Raw genomic sequence first — 22,530 nt, 5'->3', positions numbered from 1 at the left:
GGGAAAAAGGAAGTTAAGGGACGGAGGGAGGGGATGAAGCCCAGGGACAGGAGGAGGGGAGGGAAGGGAAGCGGAGCATGGGAGGAGCTGGACGGGGAGGGGAGGAGCTAGAAGAGCTTCCAGGTTGGGCTCTGCAAAGTCTTGGCTGGGGCAGTTCTGAGAAGGGCGATCCACGTGCGTGGCTGGGAAGGGAGGGAGGGAGGGAGGGAGCGTGGCCGGCGGGGCTGCGAGGAAAACGGATCGCGGATCTGCTCCTGCGCGCATCTTTTCGGGGAGCGGAGTCCGGGCGAGGAATAGAGCCTCCTCTTTCCTATCGAGCGCCAGGTAAGAAGCTCCTTCCTCCCTTCCTTCCTTTTTCCCACCTGGGGAAATGCTCGGACAGGAGACCCTTCAAGGCAGCTTCTTGGGGCGCCGCTAAGATCGCTCCTGCAGCCCCCACCTTCTCCTCGGGGAGATTGTTCTGCCGGCCCTTCCTGATCGTTTCCCGTCACTTCCTTTTCTATGCTGCTGTTTCAGAGCCAGAAGGTTTGGGGTTCAATGGATGCTCAGGCGGCCGGAGGGACCGGGGGCGATCCCCCCCAGGAGCCGTTGTTTCGGGGCGTTGCTCAGGACGAGCCACCTCAGGAGGGAGCATCAGGTAAAGGCTCCTGCTGATGCCCTTGAATCCTCAGGATTGACTTTGCCCGAGTGAATTTCATTCCTGAATTCCTTTTCATTGTTTAATTCAACTGTGTTTTTAAAGTCTTGTGTCCATTTAAAAAGGTCTCACTCTTTTCCGATAGGCCAGCCTGTCTCAGCCTTAGTGACTTTTAAGATCTGTGGACTTCCACTCCCAGAAATCTCCGGCCAGCATAGGATGGCTGGCTGGGGAATTCTGGGAGTTGAAGTCCACATATTTTAAAACTGATATGGTTGAGAGACATTGTTGTAGTAGGGTATTCCAAAGAGCAAATCCCACCTGTGAAAATAGTTTTCGCTTCTCCAGATGATCTGATGGGAAGGGTGAATATTATGTGGGTCGGGATTGTGATGATCAAGAATACAGAAAAGAGCAACAAAGATGCTTAGCGGAGTAGAGACTTAAACACATCAAGAACAGTTGCTGGAATTGGGTTTCAGGGGAAAAAAACTGATTCTGAGCATAGCTGCACTTGTAAGAAATTGAACAGACAGTTCACCACAAGGCTCACTTAGGATCCTTTATTAAGGATAATAATTTATTAAAGATCCTAAGTGGTTTATTAAATTTCAAATTATGGAAAACAGCAAGTACTTACACAACAACCACCTTGCAATGAAGGTCAATCGGACGTGCAGTCAAAAAGTATGGCTTGAGGCTGGCTCACTGTCCAACATGCCATTATTATATACCACAAAGCACAAGACTTTCAAAATTCTGCCACCTTGTCACAGCAACTGAGGCACTTGGTTGTTTCTTTCCAAATATTCCAATAAATTTACAATTTGTCTCATATTGTATCTCATTTGTCTCCCTCTAATAAATCCTGATTGATCACTATGAATCATTTGGCTCATAACTGGCATTAGTCTGTATGCTAATATCTTAGCAAAAATCTTATAATCAGTATTTAAAAGCGATATTGGCCTATAATTTTCTGGTTTACTAAAATCTTGTTCTTCCTTCGGTATCAGCGAAATAAAAGCCATTCTCCACGAAGGGGGCACTTCTCCTCCAGATTGAATTCTATTAAATAGTTCCTTAAGTGGCTCTACCATTTCAGCTTGTAAATTTTTATAATAAACATCCGTTAAGCCATCTGTTCCTGGTGTTTTACCCATTTTCAGCTGTTTAATTGCTAAAATTATTTCCTCTGAAGTTATAAGTTGATTCAACTCTTCCCTTTGCTCCAGTGTAAGTTCACAAATGCCTCCCTCCTATAAATATCTATCTATATCTGTATCTTTAATTGATTCTCTAACATATAACTTTGTGTAAAATTCTAAAAAGGCTTTCTTAATCAAATTCTGTTGATATACTTCTTTACCTCTATAGTCTACCTTACCAATAGTGCGTAATTTCTGTTTCTTCTTTATTACGTAAGCTAACCACCTTCCTGGTTTATTAGCATTGCTGAATGTGTTATGCTTAACATATTGTAAGTTAGTTGCCACCTGGTCTGCCATCATTATATTAAACTGCCCTCATAGTATATTTATTGATTCTTTTATTTTCTTATCTCCTGGATTATTTATAAGTAGTTGCTCTCTTTTTTTAATTTACCACATGCCTCCCACCGACCCGTACGCTCTCACAGAGAGGGACTTCTCAGGGTGCCGTCCGCCAAGCAATGTCGGCTGGCGGCCCCCAGGGGAAGGTCCTTCTCTGTGGGGGCTCCCACACTCTGGAACGAACTTCCCCCGGTTTTACGCCAAATACCTGACCTTCGGACATTCCGTCGCGAACTGAAGACACATCTTTTTATTCGCACGGGGCTGGCTTAAATTGAATTTTATTAAATTTTAAATTCTTATTAACTAATTTTAAATGGGGTTTTTAGTTCATTGTATACTTTTCAGGCCAATTTTAAAATAAGTTTTTTAATTGCATTTTAAATTGTATATTGTACCATCTGTTTTATTTTGCCTGTACACCGCCCTGAGTCTTTCGGGAGAAGGGCGATATAAAAATCAAATAAATAAATAAATAAATAAATAAATAAATAAATTTCCTCCTCTAATTCCATTCTCTTTTTCTGCAGTCTATTTCTATGTTTATTATTCATGTGTATAAAAACTCCCCTCATATAAGCTTTACTTGCATCCCAAACCATCTCTATAGGTGTGCCCTTATGCATATTCGTAACAAAAACTTCTCTCATTTGTTTTTTACATTCTTTTACATTTTCTTCATATCTAAGCAAATTTTCATTCAACCTCCATGATCTCCTAAGTCCCTTTTCCTGATCAAGTTCTATCCAAACCAGACTATGATCAGTCAGAGTTCTTGGGCATATCTTGGTCTTCTTCACCCTAGAAAACAAATCATTAGTAATTAATATAAAATCAATCCTAGAAAAAGATTGATGTCTGTCAGAGAAAAAAGTAAAATCTTTTTCTTCAGTATTCCGTTCTCGCCAAATATCTCTTAATTCTAAGTATATATCTAAGATATGATGAATTAATTCTTAATTCATCATATCAAAAAAGGCTCTAGGCAATTTCGCACGGCTTGAAATGTTTTGAGATACATCTTTTTTATCTTTTCGAGTATCCAGTACTCCATTCCAATCAGCCATTAATATATACGATTTGTAATCCCAGTGTATTATTCTATTATGTAAAAATTTAAAAAAAAATTCTTGTTGTTGGTTAGGTGCATAAATTCCAATTAAAAGTATCTTCTTCCCTTCTATTAAAAGTTCAATTGCAATATATCTTCCTTGAGTGTCCAACTCAATTAACTGTGCTATTAACCCCTTCTTTAAATATATAACTATACCATTCTTTTTCTCTGGAGCCGATGCAACAAAATGTATGCCAAGTCTTGAGTTTATCAAATATTTTTGATCTGATGTTCTAATATGTGTTTCCTGTAGACAAATTACATCATTTCTAAATTGTTTCAAGTAATGAAATATCTTCCTTCTTTTCTGTGGTGAATTTAAACCATTGACATTCCAGGATAAAATTCTAGTTGCCATTTTTGGCAATCGGAAGCTTTTGGAACATCAACTGCAAATTCTCCTGGATTTTAGTTTTCGGCCTAGCTCCTCCCACTGCTTCTGTTTTGGTAATATCTTGAGTTACTACTTGAATTTGTTGAATCTTTGCTTCTTGTTCCATCTGTTTGGTGGCTGCTCTAGTCTGCCTTTGTTCTTTTGCACCTTCTAACCCTGAAACGTTAGCAGTATCCAACACTTGCAACAACTGTTCCTCCATAATTATGGCCCCAACTTGATCTTGTGCCTGCTTCGCCTCTTTTCCCTTCTTGCCTGCCTCATCCAGATCCATTCTCCTCCTTCCTTCTGGACTTCCAGCTTTAAGCACATTAACATAATAATCTCTTACTTTCCAGACTGTATTGAGACAATGTACTTTTCCTGCTTGGAACACTATTATCCCAGCTGGAATATCCCATCTATACTCTATCTGTCGTTTTTTAAGTTCATTTACCAAAAATACAAACTCTTTTCTACTTCTCAGCATTTTAGGAGGGATTTCTTTCAATGTTAAGATTTTTTGACCAGCTACTTGAATTTTTTCCTTGTAAGATGCTTGTAAGACTTCATTTCTAACTCTCCTAGTTGTAAAATAAATGACCACATCTCTTGGTAGCTGTTTTTGTCGGGCAATCCAAGAATTCATACGATAGATTTTATCAATTTGAAGTGCCAGATCTGCTGGTTGCTCCCCCATTATCTGTGCGAAAGCCTCAGAAAATATTTCTCTTAAATTCTCTTGTTTATTTTCCTTCAACCCTCTGATTCTTAAAGCAAATTCCATGGCTCTATATTGTACCAAAACAATTTCATCATCTGCTTTCTCCACCTTAATCTGAACCTCCTCCATTTTTTTTCAGATTTAAATTAGATTGCTTAATTTCCTCCACACTTTCTTCCAACTGAATCAGATTTGATACCAAACTTTGAACTGCTATCATAATTCCTTTTCTAATTTCCTTATTTCCTTATTTAATTTCTGACATCCCTTCTACCATTTCTTTAAATTTCTCCTCAATGAGAGAAGTTTGCAAACTTATAGCATCAGTCAGGGAATCTTTCAAAAAGTCCTTCAAATTTTCTTGTAATGCTTCTAAATTTAGTGCTTTCGAATCAGCTGTATGAGCTGGAGATACTCCAGCACTCTTAGTAGCATTTGCTTTTATTTGTTTAGCTGCCATCTTCTCTTAAACTTATATTTTAGTATAATTAAAGTCAATAAAAGTTCTTTTTAAATCTTCCACAAACACAGTCTTAAGATCTTTTCCCTTTTTTCCTTTTGTATCTATTCATTTAAGTATAACTTACAGCAGTCTCTGGCAGCTCTACGCATTAAACAATAGCAGCTTTCTCACTTTTGTTTTCTGAGCCTATTAAGTCAATGGCGCCATTTCCATTCTTGTCTTCAAAAGGAAACAAAATGTCTAGAGAGTTAAGAATTCTTACTTTCTATTGCTGGTGCTCCTGTCTCTGCTCCATCTGGTGTGGAATCAATTTATAATCCAATATTGGTCCCAGAGATGGTTGCAGTTATTAATTCTGCTAAAAATGTGCCATCTTGGCCTTTCCAAGATGGCGCCAATGAAGGCTGCCTCAGTGAAATACTCTCTAATGGTTTCTTTATTTTTAATTGTTCTCTGTGACTCACTACGGATTTCCTACTCATGAGACAATCTGCTAAAAATTAAACAATATTTCTTTAAGGAGCAGCTTTCTTTGATCTTACCCCCGCCTGTCTTTACAAACACGGAGGAGATTCCAACACAGGAGGAGGCAATTCCCACGGAGCCATGGATTACTAAAAAAACCAAATGACAAAAGTGAAGGAAGAGAGGTAAACGATGTGGGATCTTAAACAGGCTAAGAAATTGCATTAAAACTCCTCTACCTTCAATTTTCCTAACAAATATACGCTCACTTGCAAATAAGATGGATGAAATACTCCTCTTAAACAAATACTATTCTGATTTTCGCAATTCAGCAGTCCTATGCTTCTCTGAAACCTGGTTAAATGAATCAATTGAAAATAGCAGCCTGAACATTCCAGGGTTTCAGACTGAACGATCAGACAGGGTTCCAGAAACATCTGGTAAAAAGAAAGGAGGAGGCTTATGCCTATATATTAACAGCAACTGGTGTCTAGATTTTAAAATAATTTACAAATTCTGTGACAACAATTTAGAAACTTTAATTATCAACTGCAAACCATACTATTCGCCTCGTGAATTTTCCTCATTTCTTCTAATTGCTGTTTATGTCCCACCACAAGCCTGTGTAAACAAGGCATTACGAACTCTAGCTGACCAAATCATGGAGGCTGAAGCCAAACACCCTGATTCACTGGCCATTGTTTTGGGAGATCTAAACAAGGCAAACTTAAGGAAAGAGCTACCAAAGTAATTTCAGCATGTCAATTGTCCCACCAGAGGCAAGAATACTCTAGACCATTGCTACACAACACTAAAAGATGCTTATCGGTCTTTACCACGTGCAGCTGTAGGACACTCTGATCATTGCATGATTCACCTTGTACCTGCTTACAGGCAAAGACTTAAAACCACAAAACCAACAATTAAATCAGTGAAGACCTGGACGGAGGAGGCAAAATCAAAGCTGCAGGCATGCTTTGACTGCACTGATTGGAATATCTTTGAAGATACCTCTGCAGACCTGGATGAACTCACAGATACTGTAACATATGTCAGCTTCTGTGAAGACCTATGTGTACCTACAAGGAACTTGCGAATATACAGTAACAACAAACCTTAGTTCACAGAAAAGATGATAAAATGCTGTACAATCAGGCCAGAAATGCAAGGGAGATCAGAGCAGCAAAAAGAAGCTACTCTGAAAAGCTAAAGAATCAGTTTTCAGCAAATGAACCAGCAAACATGTGGAAAAGTCTTAAAAATATCACCGGCTATGGCAAACCTCCTTCCCAGGCTGAAGGTAATCAACAACTGGCAGATGACCTGAATGAGTTTTTCTGCAGGTTTGAAAGGAAATTACAGCTACCTATCTCCACAACACTCATCTCAGACACACCAACAACAGCCAAGCCTCCTACAACTGACCCCATTTCATTGGGTTCACAACCCCTAGTGATCACAGAAAAGGAAGTGCAGGATCTATTTCACAGACAAAAGCCAGGAAAAGCTCCAGGCAAGCCCCAGACAAGATAACTCCTTCTTGCTTAAAAGTCTGTGCTGACCAATTGGCCCCCATCTTCACCCATATTTTCAATAAATCACTAGAACTGTGCTATGTTCCTTCTTGCTTCAAACGCTCTACCATCATCCCAGTGCCGAAGAAGCCCACTATCAAGGAACTGAATGACTACAGACCAATTGCTTTAACATCTGTAGTCATGAAAACCTTTGAAAAGCTAGTGCTTTCCTACTTGAAAACCATCACGGATCCGCTGTTGGATCCCTTGCAATTTGCATACCGAGCAAATAGATCAACAGATGATGCTATTATGGCTCTGCACTACATCCTACAATATCTTGAGTCTCCAAAGACCTATGCAAGGGTCCTTTTTGTAGACTTTAGTTCAGCATTCAATACCATCATTCCAGACATTCTTCTAACTAAGCTAAACCAGCTACAGGTACTGGAACAGACTTGTACGTGGATCACAAGCTTCCTAACAATGAATGAATGAATGAATGAATGAATGAATGAATGAATGAATGAATGAATATGAATATTAATTTAATTAATTAATAACAAACAGGAAGCAGCAGGTGAAGCTAAGCAAGATCACATCAAATACCTGTACAATTAGCACAGGGGCCCCCCAAGGCTGTGTGCTCTCCCCACTTCTCTTCTCTCTGTATACCAATGACTGCATCTCCAACGATCCATCTGTTAAGCTACTGAAGTTCGCAGATGACACAACAGTGATCGGTCTCATTCGAGACAATGACGAATCCGCATATAGACGAGAGGTCGAACGACTAGCCTTGTGGTGCAACCAAAACAATCTGGAACTGAACACACTCAAAACCGTAGAAATGGTGGTAGACTTTAGGAGAAACCCTTCCATACTTCCACCTCTCACAACACTAGACAACACAGTATCAACAGTAGAAACCTTCAAATTTCTAGGTTCTATCATATCGCAAGATCTAAAATGGACAGCTAACATCAAAAACATCATTAAAAAAGGACAACAAAGAATGTTCTTTCTGCGCCAACTCAGTAAGCTCAAACTGCCCAAGGAGCTGCTGATTCAGTTCTACAGAGGAATTATTGAGTCTGTCATTTGCACTTCTATAACTGTCTGGTTCGGTTCTGCAACCCAACAAGAAAGACACAGACTTCAGAGGATAATTAGAACTGCAGAAAAAATAATTGCTACCAACCTGCCTTCCATTGAGGACCTGTATACTGCACAAATCAAGAAGAGGGCCGTGAAAATATTTACAGAACCCTCACATCCAGGACATAAACTGTTTCAACTCCTACCCTCAAAACAACGCTATAGAGCACTGCACACCAGAACAACTAGACACAAGAACAGTTTTTTCCCGAAGGCCATTACTCTGCTAAACAAATAATTCCCTCAACACTGTCAAACTATTTACTAAATCTGCGCTACTATTAATCTTCTCATCATTCCCATCACCAATCTCTTTCCACTTATGACTGTATGACTGTAACTTTGTTGCTGGCAATCCTTATGATTTATATTGATATATTGACCATCAATTGTGTTGTAAATGTTGTACCTTGATGAACGTATCTTTTCTTTATGTACACTGAGAGCATATGCACCGACAAATTCCTTGTGTGTCCAATCACACTTGGCCAATAAAAATTCTATTCTATTCTATTCTATTCTAAAAAGTAGAAAAGCCTCGGATCCGGAGCTCTTTGGGCTTTCCGCAGGGAGTTCTACCCTCCAAACCCCTGGAATCGTCCCAGGGATTTTTGGGGAGCTCTACCTCCACCCTTTTGCTCACCTTTCCCTCTTTTCTCGAGGGAAAGGTTTCCAAGCCACTAGACAGCTGATTTGCACTGTCTTAGCGGTTCTACACGATCCAGAGGCTGGCAGTCTAAAAGACCGTCGCCATCACCCACAGAGCCACCGGAAGTCTTCAGGTTACAACTTTTTGATAGACACATCATTAGTACTGAATACAATGATTTTAAACAGATTATACAGATTAATATTGAGTACAATAAACCTTGCCAAGAAATATCAGGTCAATAGGCAGCTATCAAGAAGCAAAGGCCTACATTATGATGAGTTTTCTCTCACACTAGTTTAATGAAAAGGAGGACTAGGACTGACGTGATAGCAATATTCCAGTATTTGAGAGGTTGCCACGAGGAAGAGGGAGTCAATCAGTGGTGGGATTCAGCTGTTTCGCACCTATTCAGGAGAACCGGTTGTTAGCTTTTTAAGCAGTTCAGAGAACCAGTTGTTGGAAGAAATCTCATTTTGTTCTTTTTTTCCACTTTACAGAGCTAATCCGGTAAGGAAGGCTGGAAGGAAACATTCTGGTGTTGTTTCTAGCCTAATCTTTATCGCCCTGCTTACATAAACTGCCTCTCTAGTTAACCCTTATTACATTGTAACAGCTAAGGTGAAGCAGCCATCGTCGTTAGTGATGTTAAGTTGGCCATGCCCACACGGTCACATGACCACCAAGCCACGCCTACCCAGCTGGTCATTAGGACAGAGAACCCGTTGTTAAATATTTGAATCCCTCCACTGGAGTCAACCTATTTTCCAAAGCACCTGAAGGCAGGGTAAAAAGGAATGGGGGGAAAGTAATCAAGGAGAAAAGCAACTTAGAACTAAGGAGAAATTTCCTGACAGAACAACTTGCCTCCAGAAGTTGCTCCAACACTGGAGGTTTTCCAGAAGTGATTGGACAACCATTTGTCTGAAATGTTATAGCAGGGGTGTCAAAACGGCGGCCCCCAGGCCGGATGCGTCAGAGGGAGGCCAGGCTCAACCCAGATCCACGAAGGGGAAAAAACTTGTAATGTCACGTGACGTGGCGAGTTTGAAACCTGTGGTATAGGGGTTAGAAGACCTCTGTTATTCTGTATTCTGAAATGGCTGAAATAAAGGAGGTGTGTGGGGAAGGGTGATATGCAAACCACAGCAGTTGTTAAAAATTCATCGCTACAGGATGTGGGCATAGCTACCTGGGTACTTTCCTTATTACGTCTTACTGTCAGAAAGGCAGCTGTATTTCCTGCTTGGGTAACTAAGTAAAATACAGAAGCGTGCTGAAAAAAAATTTGCCAGCTCTTTCCCAGCCTTATGGGAGGACCTACCTTTGTCCAAATCTCAATTCCTTGATTTACAACTGCAATTGAGCCCAAAATTTCTGTTGCTAAGCGAGACAGTTGCTGAGTGAGTTTTGCCCCCTTTTACGACCTTTCATGCCCCAGTTGTTAAGTGAACCACACTATAGTTGTTGTTGTTGTTGTTGTTTTGCCCAAATTTTTTTTATTTTTATAGAATCACACACACACACACACACACACACACACACACAAAGACACATATTGTCAGCCTCCACTCCAATCTTCATATACTTCCGTGCGTCGGAAAAGATAGCACAATTCTATAAAAAATATCCTGACAAACCCTAACTTCTCTTTTTCTTTTTAGGACTGACGTCCTTGTTGCAGGAGGGCCGAATGTCAGCCTCCACTCCAATCTTCATATACTTTTGAATGATTATATCAGTAGATAGAATGTGAAATGTTTATTTCTGTATTATAAAACTATTAAGGAAATGAGATGTATCATACCACCGTACAGGGTAAGGGAAAGGAGCCTATTAAGAGTGTCAGCTGACATAACAGTGGGGGAGGGATGATTAACGACTGAGTGTTATCAGCGCGGGTTTTCCTAACAGACACTGCATTCCTAAGATGACTGACATCTAGAGACCTGTGGAAGAAGATTACCACGAGGGGCCGAGAAGGAGCTGGCATTGGACCAGACCAGCCTGACCTCCTGGAGGAGGAGGGACAATTGGGGGGATATGATATGTTAGCTATATTTTGTCTCAGATCCAACTTAGCTTGGCTGCTATCAAGACTGTAAAAAGTAAAAGTACTTGTCTTTATTCCAAATGAAGTCAAGGTGAATTCTTTCCTAATTATAGTCGGAGGTAGCCTGACACATATATATAAAAAAACATCTTTGTGAACAGATTGTCAGTCGGGTACATCCCTAAAGACATTTCAAATTTCATCTATACAATATATTTCCTTCTCCTTCATTCAAATTAATAATTTTTGCATCTTTCTCTTAAAAATTGTATCCAATGTCAATAAAATTTAAATGAAATCTATTCCCCAATCCAATACTCATTTCCTTCCTCCCCTTCTTAGCCTATGATCTTTCCTTCATTCCCCAAAGTATCTCTAAAAAATTTCCCGTAGTCATCATCTTTATTTTATATAAATACCATTCTCTTTTTTTAAAAAAACTTTTGATATCGATCTAAAGGCAGCCATTAATATCCTTTCTTAGAGCAGTCTGCATGGGAATAGTCGTAAAATAAGAACTATTCAGTTCCTGCTATCCTCCTCTGCCTCTAGAATCACTATCTAGTATCATTAAAAATCATGAATAACAATATTTCTTTTAAAAATTTCAAATCCAAAAATAATTTTCTATAGTCTTTCCCTCATTCCCCAAAGTATCCTTAACAATTCTATAATTATCGTTTATATTTTGCATAAATACAATTTATCTCTTAAAACCTTTGATATAGATTTGAAGACAGCCTTTTAACATCCTTTCTTAGAGCGGTCGTGCAATCACATCAACCTATCCATCTACATGGGAATAATCTTGAAATAAAGACTATTCAGTTCCTGCTATCTTCCCCTGTCTCTAGAGATCACTATCTAATATAATTGAAAATAATAAATAATATTTCTTTTAAAATTTCATATCATCAAAAACAATTTTCTATAATCTTTCAGTCATTCCCCAAAATATCCTTAAAAGTTCTATAGTAGTCATTTATATTTTACGTGGATCAAATTCCGGGGGATAAAGGAATTTAAAATATTCCATTAAGATCTAAAATAGAGTTCCCTACAATCTCTCTTTTCCGTTTTTCTTCTATCGTTGAGTATCTTTTAAATCACAGTCACAGTTAACATGGTCTCCATCTTAATTCCAAGAAAAATAAACCACGCCTTCCCTTTGTCTCCATCTATTTTCCTTTTCCTTTTTCACTTTTTTTTAAAAATTTGAATTTATATCCTGCCCTTCTCCGAAGACTCAGGGCGGCTTACATTGTGTAAGGCAATAGTCTCATCCTATTTGTATATTTATATACAAAGTCAACTTATTGCCCCGCCAACAATCTGGGTCCTCATTTTACCTACCTTATAAAGGATGGAAGGCTGAGTCAACCTTGGGCCTGGTGGGACTTGAGCCTGCGGTAATTGTAATTGCAGGCAGCTGTGTGTTAATAACAGGCTGCATTAGCCTGGTGAGTCACTTCCCAGCCCAACTTATACCAATTAATAGTTTCTTTGTCTTTCTTCTAATCACAGGTTTCAGTGGGAAAGGGATTTAAAATATTACATTAAAGTTAAAAGTAGAATTCCGTTTAACATCACTTTCCTGTTTCTTTTATATCTTAAATAGACCATCAGAATTCCAGGGATCTCAAAACATATTTAATTGAGAAATGTTTATTCTCCTTTCTTGTTTGATTAGTTAGGGCTCTTAACTTCCATTCCGAGCCCTCTCTTTTCAAAATTTAATATTTTTTTTCATTAGGTAGGGCTCTAAACTTTCACTCCAAGCCCTCTCCTTCAGAATTCAAAATACCCTTAATTATTTCCTTCCATTTTCTATTCCAATTGCGTTTAGCTGCTAGTTACCATTTTCTTCAATGCTTGTGCATTTTTTTTTCCTTCGTGAGCTGATAATAACTCACCCGATTTTGACTTTCTATTCTTTTAAAAGTGCTTCTTCCTCCTGCCCAATTCTTGTGGCCGTCTCCAACTTTGTGGCAGATGATGGCAGCTGCCTTCCTCCCCGATGGGTCGGGGGGGAAAAACTGGCGGCTCCCCCATTCTTCGCTGCCTTCTACGAGGTAGCTATAGTCCGCGATGGACCCCCATTTCGGGGGGATATCAGCGCTCACCCCAGAGCTGTCGGGGTGAGCGACCGTTCCGTCGCGATGCTGGTCACGCCTCCCCACACTGCAGTTGTTGAGATAGTAACGTGGTTCAGTGAATCAGTCTTCTCTATTGGCTTTGCTTGTCAGAAGTGTCAGGGGAAAAACCTGATTATGAGCATAGCTACAATTAATAACAATTAAACAGACAATTAATAACAATTAAACAGTGACAAAAAATGTCATTTTAGGATTCTGAGGTTTATCAGAATTTAGAGCATAATAAACATAAAGGACTTACATTAAGTAGGGATGCAATGGCTCAGTGGCTAAGATGCTGAGCTTGTCGATCGAAAGGTCAGCAGTTCAGCGGTTCAAATCCCTAGTGCCGCATAATGTGGTGAGCTCCCGTTACTTGTCCCAGCTTCTGCCAACTTAGCAGTTTGAAAGCACGTAACAAATGCAAGTAGAAAAATAGGGACCACCTTTGGTGGGAAGGTAACAGTGTTCTGCTCATCTCTGGTATTTAGTCATGCTGGCCACATGACCATGGAGAAGCCTTCGGACAGTGCTCGCTCTTCAGCTTTGAAACGGAGATGAGCACCGCCCCCTAGAGTCAGGAACGACTAGCACATATGTGCGAGGGGAACCTTTACCTTTACCTTACTTCCATGAATCGCATTGCAATGAGGGTCAATCAGACAAGCAGTCAAGGGGACGGGACAGCTTGAGACTGATTGAACACCTCCCATTCTCCACCCTTGCCTTATATACCTGAAGTCCACAAAGGCACATGACTTTCATGATTTTGACACCTTGCCATAAGCAACAGGACAGTTGCTCATTACTTCAGCCTAAATGTCACAATGTAATTATTTTTATATATGTGACCAACATATATTTTTCCCAGAATCTTAGCCCACCACCATCTTGCCAGCTAAGCAGCTATCCTGCTTGCAAAGAACATTTTCAACACACACGGCACAATTTTTTTTTTAAAGTTTTTTTAAATTAAATATACAGTTAAAAACATTGGACATAATGCGACTTTTCTGGTTCAAACATTTCTGTCAAATTTTACTTTAAAACAAATACGATTTGTATTCGATATATAAATACTGTATGTACAGTCAATCAAAATTCAGAGACATAAATCTCTTCATCTGTGAAAATTAATCTCACTGTCAATGCAATTCCTACCTATCACATAATACTATCATAATTTTCCAACTCTCGATTTATCAATTTTTCTTTATCCCGACCTTCCTCCTCTACAACCACTGATACATTTTGTTCCAGATTTCATGATATTCCGTTTCACTCTTGTCTTTGAGTTCCAGAGTCAGCCTGTCCATTTCTGCGCAAGTCAGTATCTTATTTATTATCTCTTCGTCAGGGTGTATGTGTCTCTTTACTCTTCCAATTTTGTGCAAAGACCAGTCTCGCTGCCGTTAATAAATGCAACATTAACTACATTGTTCCTGTATTATATTTATCCTTTGGGATACCCAGTAGGAAGAGTTCTGGCTTTGAATCTATTTTTTGATTTAACATCTCTTCAAGCCATCGTTTTATCTGATGCCAAAAATCCTTAGCTTTTGGACAGACCCACCACATATGATAGAAGGTTCCCGGCACTGCCTTACATTTCCAACGCATCAGAGAGAGGTTTTTCTTCCTTTTAGATAATCCTGTGTGTGGGAGATGCCACCTGTAAAACATTTTTAAAAAGGTTTTCTTTGTAGGTAGTCGATAAAGTTAATTTTCTATTCCTCTCCCATAATTCCTGCCATTTATCTAAGAACACAGCACAATTTCCACATACTCAGGGACACAAGTCCATCACACACAAGTGCACCACTGACTTTTCATAAGTTCATCAAAGCTGTTTTGTGTGCCGGGTCCACGACCCCCCAAAACCTTCATAAATACAGCCATTCCTTGATTACGATATATGAGACGTGTTAAAATAGGTTTTAATATTCCTGAAGTATTGCAGATAATTTCATATTAATGCTGGACCTAGTCCAAATTCCCTGAGATAACAGCAACCCAGGAAACTGGATCATGGAGAGCACCAGTAATATTTAGGTACTGCTACCCGTTTTGCAAGTTTCTCACAGAAGATTGCAAAAGGTGATCACATGACCCCAGGACACTGCAACCATCATAAATATGAGCCAATTGTTGCCAGCTGCCTGAATTTTGATCATGTGACGATGGGGATGCTGCCAATGGTCTTAAGTGTGCAAAACAATCGTCATTTTCTTCAGTGCTGTTGTAACTTCGAACAGTCACTAAATGAATGGCTGTAATTCGAGGACTACCAGCATATGTGTGACTCAGAGAGAATTGGACTCTTGTCTCTTTGTTTGTGCCAGGCCAGACCTAGTATTTCTGATTAACAACTCAGCACAGCTCCCTGGATATGGGATGGGATCTACTTGAGGCCTCCAGAGTGAAGTTCTATGCTGCCTCTGAATCCATTCCTTGGTCCTTCCACACCTTTCGGTTTTCCTCTCACCCAATGTTAGCAGCTTCTATGTATTATTGTTCTGTCTGCAAAGTACTCAAATAAACAGATTCCCTAGTTAGCATAAAGGTATGTAGAATCGCCCTTCTGCACTGTAGCTTCTAGAATATGGTTAGGATGTTTGATAGCCAATTATTCCTTTGCTGTTTTTCCCCCCACTCCTAGACACTCTGATGGCCTTGCCTTCATCTCCTGGAACCTCGGTTCTTTGTAGCAGAGGATTAAGAGCTGTTCAACTTCCAACTCAGGTAGGAGGATTCTCCCCTCCCTTAAAGTGTCCCAAAGGTGCTTTTTCAGGAGGCAACTAGACTTTCTTGTTTTTTCCTTTGAAGACATTTTGCTTCTCATCCAAGAAGCTTCTTCAGCTTCTTTAATTATCCTAATTTCTCTTCTCTGCACTTTTTCCAAAGTCTCCACATCTTTTTCTAACATGGTGACCAAAACTGGATGCAGTACTCCAGGTGTGGCCTTAATAAGGCTTTATAAAAGCACTACTAATACTTCACACGAAACCTCAAAGTAAAAAGTAAAACCCAAGGTTTCCTTTTACACAGAAATTAAATGTTGAACCCCACCTTCCTTGATTTGGCCTGATTCATTGGCTCATTGCATGGGGTAAAATTAACTCAATGTTGGATTGGGCCAAGACATCCAAGCTCTAGCCCATCAGTGGAAAGCAAAGGAAGATGGGCTTGCTGCTCCTGCGGAATTGGCCAAACCAATAACATATTACCTAGATGTATCTCTAGCCAGAGGCTCTTGGCACTTTATGTTTTTGGAAAGGTTCTCTAGAGAAGATTCAAATTTTCCCTCTTTGGAAACTCTGCAGGTGGAATATGTTCATCAAGAAGAGGACTTGCAAGTAATTCATTGAAGTGTTCATTGTTAGGAATGCTCATGGAATACATTGTGTTTTTTCCCCCTCTCTGTGTCAGGAATTGATATCGCTTGAGGATGTAGCTGTGTTTTTCTCCGTGGAGGAGTGGGCCCTGCTGGATTCAAAGCAAAAAGCCCTGTACCGGGAGGTCATGCTGGAAACCGAGAGGAACATGGCTTCCTTAGGTAAGGAATTCTGTTAAGCAATTGAAATTTAGTAGCTGGAACAGTAGAATTGTAGAGGGAATCAGAACACTCAGTTACAGCTGATTGGTTGGAGAGAGCTGTCCCCTGCATGAGGCAGTCTCTGCTGTGATTGGTTAGTGTGAGTGTAAAGGGGGAGTGTCCTGTTTCCCGCCTTTTTCCTCTGTGGGCTTGGTAATTTTACCTCATGGTGATGCTGTAGTGTTGGTTAACCTCATGATGCTCCTGTTAGCCTGACTTTCTCGTTTACTGTAAATATTGATGTAAAATATATTAATTGACATAAAACTAGGAGCTTGTGTCCGCATCTCTGACCTTTTTGGACACCTGCTGCACAATTCCCTGACTGATTCAGGATGGCACTTAAGAGCCCAATAAGAGTCCACTCCACAGGTTGATCATCAGGATGCAACTACTAGAGAAGTGATCTGTCTGATCTGCCAGGTCCTCTGCAGATGGGATCTTCCAACCGTATCCCCTCCCATTTTCTCCAATGCTTCCCTTTTTGTAGTGCTACCTGTAAATGCAGGAACCACTAAAGATGAATGAATGTTTATGAAGATTCTCAGTCATCCATGTCTTGGTGGCCCAGAGGAGCTTTTTCAAACAGCACCTGGATTTTCTTCGTCTTTGCCTGAAGACATTTCATTTCTCATCGAAGAAGCTTCTTCAGGTCTGACTAAATGGTGGAGAATGGAAGGATTGATATTTCTTGCAGTCATCTGGTCCGAAACAGTTCCAATGACCAGTTGACTGCAAGGAATATCAATCCTTCCATCCTCCACCATTCAGTCAGAACTGAAGAAGCTTCTCGGATGAGAGTCGAAATGTCTTCAAGGGGGAGAAAAAAGCACCTGTGGGACAAAGATGAATGAACACACCAGAGTGACAACCTGTTTTCTTCAAGGGAAAACCTCTTCATGGATATGAGGCTGAAGCTGAGTTCCAGGTCCAATTTCTAACTTCTCACATTAAACTTAAACCACTAGGCTCTCCATCAAGTCTATTATCTTTTAGTTAGGATTGGGTATTTGTTTTTTTATAATATTTTACTTTATTGTGTATAGGTTTTATGTACTTTTTATCATTTTAATATCATAAGCCATCCAGGGTTTCCCTATGGCAAGCTGAGAGGCCAATATATTAATGAAGGAATGAAGGAACGAACAAAATGAACCACTAGAGGCCACTTTTAACTGTCTCTTCTGCTGCCTTGAAACTAAATATGAAGCCCCCCCACAAAAGGTTCAAAGATCTTATCCAAAATCTTCAGGTTTTTATTCTGTACCATTGAGAAGAAGAGAGACCCAAAGGCCAAAATGTATATTCCTTTAATACCAAGCATAGCACCATGTTTGGAACAAATGGGGTTTGGGAGGAAGTTTGATATTGTTCAAAGACAGTAAACGGTGCTTGATCCCTTTTGCACTTCAGTTTGTGTTAACTTTTCTATTCTTTCTATTCCAAGCAGGCGACGGATGGGAGATGGAGGATTCTGGCCAAGAGGCAGCAACACCTTTGCCAAAAGAGAAAAAGGAAGTTGCAGAAAAAATGTATGGAAAGCAAAGTTTGGAGGAAAACCAATTAAGGGTTGAGCTGGAGAATTGCTCTGGTTTACCTTGTCCAGATACCAATGTCTTATTGGGTACAGATGATTGCCAAGAAAAAGAAGTGTGTTCAAGGTGTGCGAAAACCCTTCGAGATGGATCGGGATTATGTGACTGTTGCCAAAGGCCTACTGGAGAGAAACAAGATGAAAGCAGGCAACACTTCAGAAGGAGCCTTCCTCCTCCTTTACATGAAAGAAGACAAGAAGGAGGGGAAATATACAAATGTACGGATTGTGCAGAAAGCTTCAGTACAAGCCGCTCCCTTGCACTGCATAAAAAGATTCACAAAGCAGAGGATCCACACAAATGTCTGGATTGTGGAAGAACCTTCAGGCAGAAAAATCATCTTAATTCACATAAGAAGGTCCACGAAGAGAGGAAGCAGCATCAATGCATTCATAGGGGAAACAGCTTCGGAAGCAGCGCCTCCCTTACTTCCCATCAAAGCATCCACAGAGAGGAGAGGTTTCAGCAACGCAGGGAGGGTAGAAGGAGGTTTATTGGGAGCAAGGAACCGAATTCCCAGAAAAAAAGCCCCACTGGGAAGAAATCATGTAAATGCCTGGAATGTGGGAAGAGCTTCCATTCTGCAAGTGATCTCACTTCCCATAATAGGATCCATACAGGGGAAAAGCCATATCATTGCACGATCTGTGGAAAGAGCTTCAGGACGTCCAGGGCCATTACTTGCCATAAGAGGATTCACACAGGGGAGAAACCATACAAATGCCTGGAGTGTGGAAAGAGCTTCCGTAAATACGACCACTTAACATCCCATAGAAGAATCCACAGTGGAGAGAAACCATATCAATGCACTGAGTGTGGGAAGCGCTTCACTATTCCACAGAGTCTTACTCGCCATAAAAGGACCCACACGGGTGAAAAGCCTTATAAGTGCACTGAATGCGACAAATGCTTCACCAGTTCGAGATCCCTCACTTCCCACAAAAGGCTCCACACTGGGGAGAAACCATATGAATGCCACACGTGTGGAAAGAGCTTCAATGACAAAACAACCTATATCATACATAGCAGGACCCACACTGGGGAGAAACCATATCAGTGCCAGGAGTGTGGAAAACGCTTCAGTATTTCTGGAGAACTGACGAAGCATAAAAGGATCCACACAGGGGAGAAACCCTATAAGTGCACAGAGTGTGGCATGAGTTTCAGAACGAGTAGTATCCTTGGTATGCACAAGAGGATCCACACTGGGGAGAAACCGTATACATGTCATGAGTGCGGAAAAAGCTTTAGTCAAAGTTATGCACTCAAGAACCACAGAAGGCTTCACTCAGGGGAGAAACCCTATAAATGTCTGGAGTGTGGGAAATGTTTTATTGCGAGTAACAAGCTTACCTCCCACAATAGTCTCCACACCGGAGAGAAGCCATTTAAATGCATCGTATGTGGAAAGAGTTTCCGAGACGGGGGGAATCTTACACTCCATAAAAGAATCCACACAGGGGAGAAACCCTATAAGTGCACGGAGTGTGGCATGAGTTTCAGAACGAGTAGTGGCCTTTATATCCACAAGAGGACCCACACTGGGGAGAAACCACATACATGTCATGAGTGCGGAAAAAGCTTTAGTCGAAGTTATTCACTCAAGAACCACAGAAGGCTTCACTCAGGGGAGAAACCCTATAAATGCTTGGAGTGTGGAAAATGTTTTAGTACGAGTGCCCCACTTACCTCCCACAATAGGCTCCACACTGGAGAGAAGCCGTATCATTGCACAGAGTGTGGAAAATGCTTCAGGACCTCCGGTGAACTTACTTCCCATAAGAGAATCCACACAGGGGAGAAACCCTATGAATGCTTGGATTGTGGAAAATGCTTCAGGACCTCCAAGGCCCTTACTTGCCATAAGAGGATCCACACAGGGGAGAAACCCTATAAGTGCACAGTGTGTGGAATGATTTTCAGAATGACTAGTAGCCTTCGTATCCACAAGAGGACCCACACTGGGGAGAAACCATATACATGTCATGAGTGCGGAAAAAGCTTTAGTCGAAATCATTCACTCAAGAACCATAGAAGGCTTCACTCGGGGGAAACCCTATAAATGCTTGGAGTGTGGAAAATGTTTTAGTGTGAGTGATCAGCTTACCTCCCACAATAGGCTCCACACAGGAGAGAAGCCATTTAAATGCATTGTGTGTGGAAAGAGTTTCCGAGTCAGGAGGAATCTTATATTCCATAAAAGAATCCACACAGGGGAGAAGCCATATGAGTGTGTGGAGTAAAAAGAAATTCAGAACTGGGAGTGACTTTAATCTCCATAAGAAGACGCATAGCAGGAAAAGACGACGCTAATTGGCTCATGTTGATTCTCAAAATTTTCTTTATCCCCACAGAAGTGTCCCAGGAGAATCTGTAGAAATACATGGCATATGGGAAGGGCTTCCAAAGCAACAGAACCTTTTCAACCCATTAAAAATAAGAGTTGCATTGTATATTTTGTATATTGCCTTCCATTGAGGACCTGTATACTGCACGAATCAAGAAGAGGGCCGTGAAAATATTTGCAGATCCCTCGCATCCTGGACATAAACTGTTTCAACTCCTACCCTCAAAACGACGCTATAGAGCACTGCACACCAGAACAACTAGACACAAGAACAGTTTTTTCCCGAAGGCCATCACTCTGCTAAACAAATAATTCCCTCAACACTGTCAGACTATTTACTGAATCTGCACTACTATTAATCGTTTCATAGTTCCCATCACCAATCTCTTTCCACTTATGACTGTATGACTATAACTTGTTGCTGGCAATCCTTATGATTTATATTGATATATTGATCATCAATTGTGTTGTAAATGTTGTACCTTGATGAACGTATCTTTTCTTTTATGTACACTGAGAGCATATGCACCAAGACAAATTCCTTGTGTGTCCAATCACACTTGGCCAATAAAATTCTATTCTAAAATTCTATTCTATTCTATTTAAATCACACCAGAACAAAGAGAAGCAGGATCTTCAGTGAGCACTTCAGTGGGAGAAAAGAATGAAATATTGAACCAATACAATGCTCAAGTATTTTTGTCAAAAATAAACACTAGACAATTGTCGTTGTGTCTTCACCATCTAAAATTGGTTGGCTTTAACTGATTTCTAGTCTGAAATACGATATTGATTGTGTTTATTTTTTGTTAATGCCCTAACTTGTACAAGTAGCTAAAGGCTTAGCTTACACATCTCAGATATGCCGGTTCAGGAATTCTGGAAGTTGAAGCCTACAAATCATAAAAGGTCCAAGGTTCACCATCCCTGGTCTAAATAGAAGGATCCTTGGAGATTCAATTAACTGGTTAAACTTAGAATAAAAGCGTAAATGCTTCTGCTTGCTAAATCATAACCCCAAATGTACTACAGGACAAGACAAAAGGCACAAACAGGAAAGATTTGCACCTGTACATCTCTAAAAAGAAGAAGTATGCTGTTAGAAAAATAAGAAGTATCATTGAAAGCTATGCTATAGTACTGATGAAGTGACATTTATGAAAGTGTTGCGGTTACTCTGTGTACATGTTAGGATAGCTTTGCTGAGCTTTGCATTATGTACACTATGGTTAAACTGTTAGTGTAAAAGAGGCAGGAATTACTGTAAAGGTTGGCCTCTCCCCTCTTTGGAAGAGCTTTATAACTCCTGCTGCCTTAAGGAAGTTCAAAACATTCTTAAAGATCCATCTCATCCTGGGCACCCTTTCTTTGAACTATTACCATCTGGCAGACGGTACAGGATAATAAAAAAAAGGAGAAATAGGCTGAAAAACAGCTGCTATCCCAGGGCAATAACTATATTGAATTCTACGGTATAGTGCCATGATGGCAAACCTATGGTACACGTGCCACAGGTGGCATGCATAGCCATATTGGTGGGCACCTGAGCTCAGCTCCCAGCTGATTTTCCGCCCTTCTGCGCCTACCTGCAATGGGGAAACAGCCTGTTTCCTACCTCCGGAGGGCCTGGTGTGAGTGAGGAAGGCCCATTTTTGCTCCCCTCATGCTCCAGAGCTTTCTAGGAGCCTGGGGGCAGGCAAAACGGCCTTCCCCACCCCTTGGAGGCCCTCCAGAGGCGGGAGACAGCCGGTTTGCCAACTTCCGATACCGGAAGAGGAGGAGAAGGCCATTTTCTCCTCCCCAGTCTCCTAGAAAGGCTCTGAAGCCTGGTGACAGCAAAAAACGGACCTACCAGGCCCACCGGGTCAAAAGGGGGGGAATGTGAGGGGTGTCCAATGCGTGGGGTGGGGCGCATAGAATTAAGGGTGTGGGCACACGCATGACCCCCCCTCCATCCTCCCCCCACATTTGGCACACTATGGCAAAAAGGTTCGCCATCACTGGTATAGTGCAATATCGGGTTTTCAGTTTCAGTTATATAGAATATAAAGGATGTATGTTTGTGTTTTTATTTTTATCGTTATAATGTACACTGACAATAAAATAAAGTAAACTAAACTAAAGGGAGGTGAGGAAATACCTTTGACTCTGA

The 22,530-nt window shown here is 40.7% G+C and overlaps 1 pseudogene; it reads left to right on the top strand.

The window, feature by feature from the left end:
* Positions 1 to 204: 204 nt before the first annotated feature.
* On the top strand, positions 205 to 20,860 carry LOC131193421 (zinc finger protein 595-like; annotated as a pseudogene).
* The last annotated feature ends 1,670 nt before the right edge of the window (positions 20,861 to 22,530 follow it).

This window comes from Ahaetulla prasina, chromosome 2 (genome assembly GCF_028640845.1).
Source record: "Ahaetulla prasina isolate Xishuangbanna chromosome 2, ASM2864084v1, whole genome shotgun sequence".
Classification (NCBI taxonomy): domain Eukaryota; kingdom Metazoa; phylum Chordata; class Lepidosauria; order Squamata; family Colubridae; genus Ahaetulla; species Ahaetulla prasina.
This window is presented reverse-complemented; position numbering and strand designations above follow the sequence as displayed.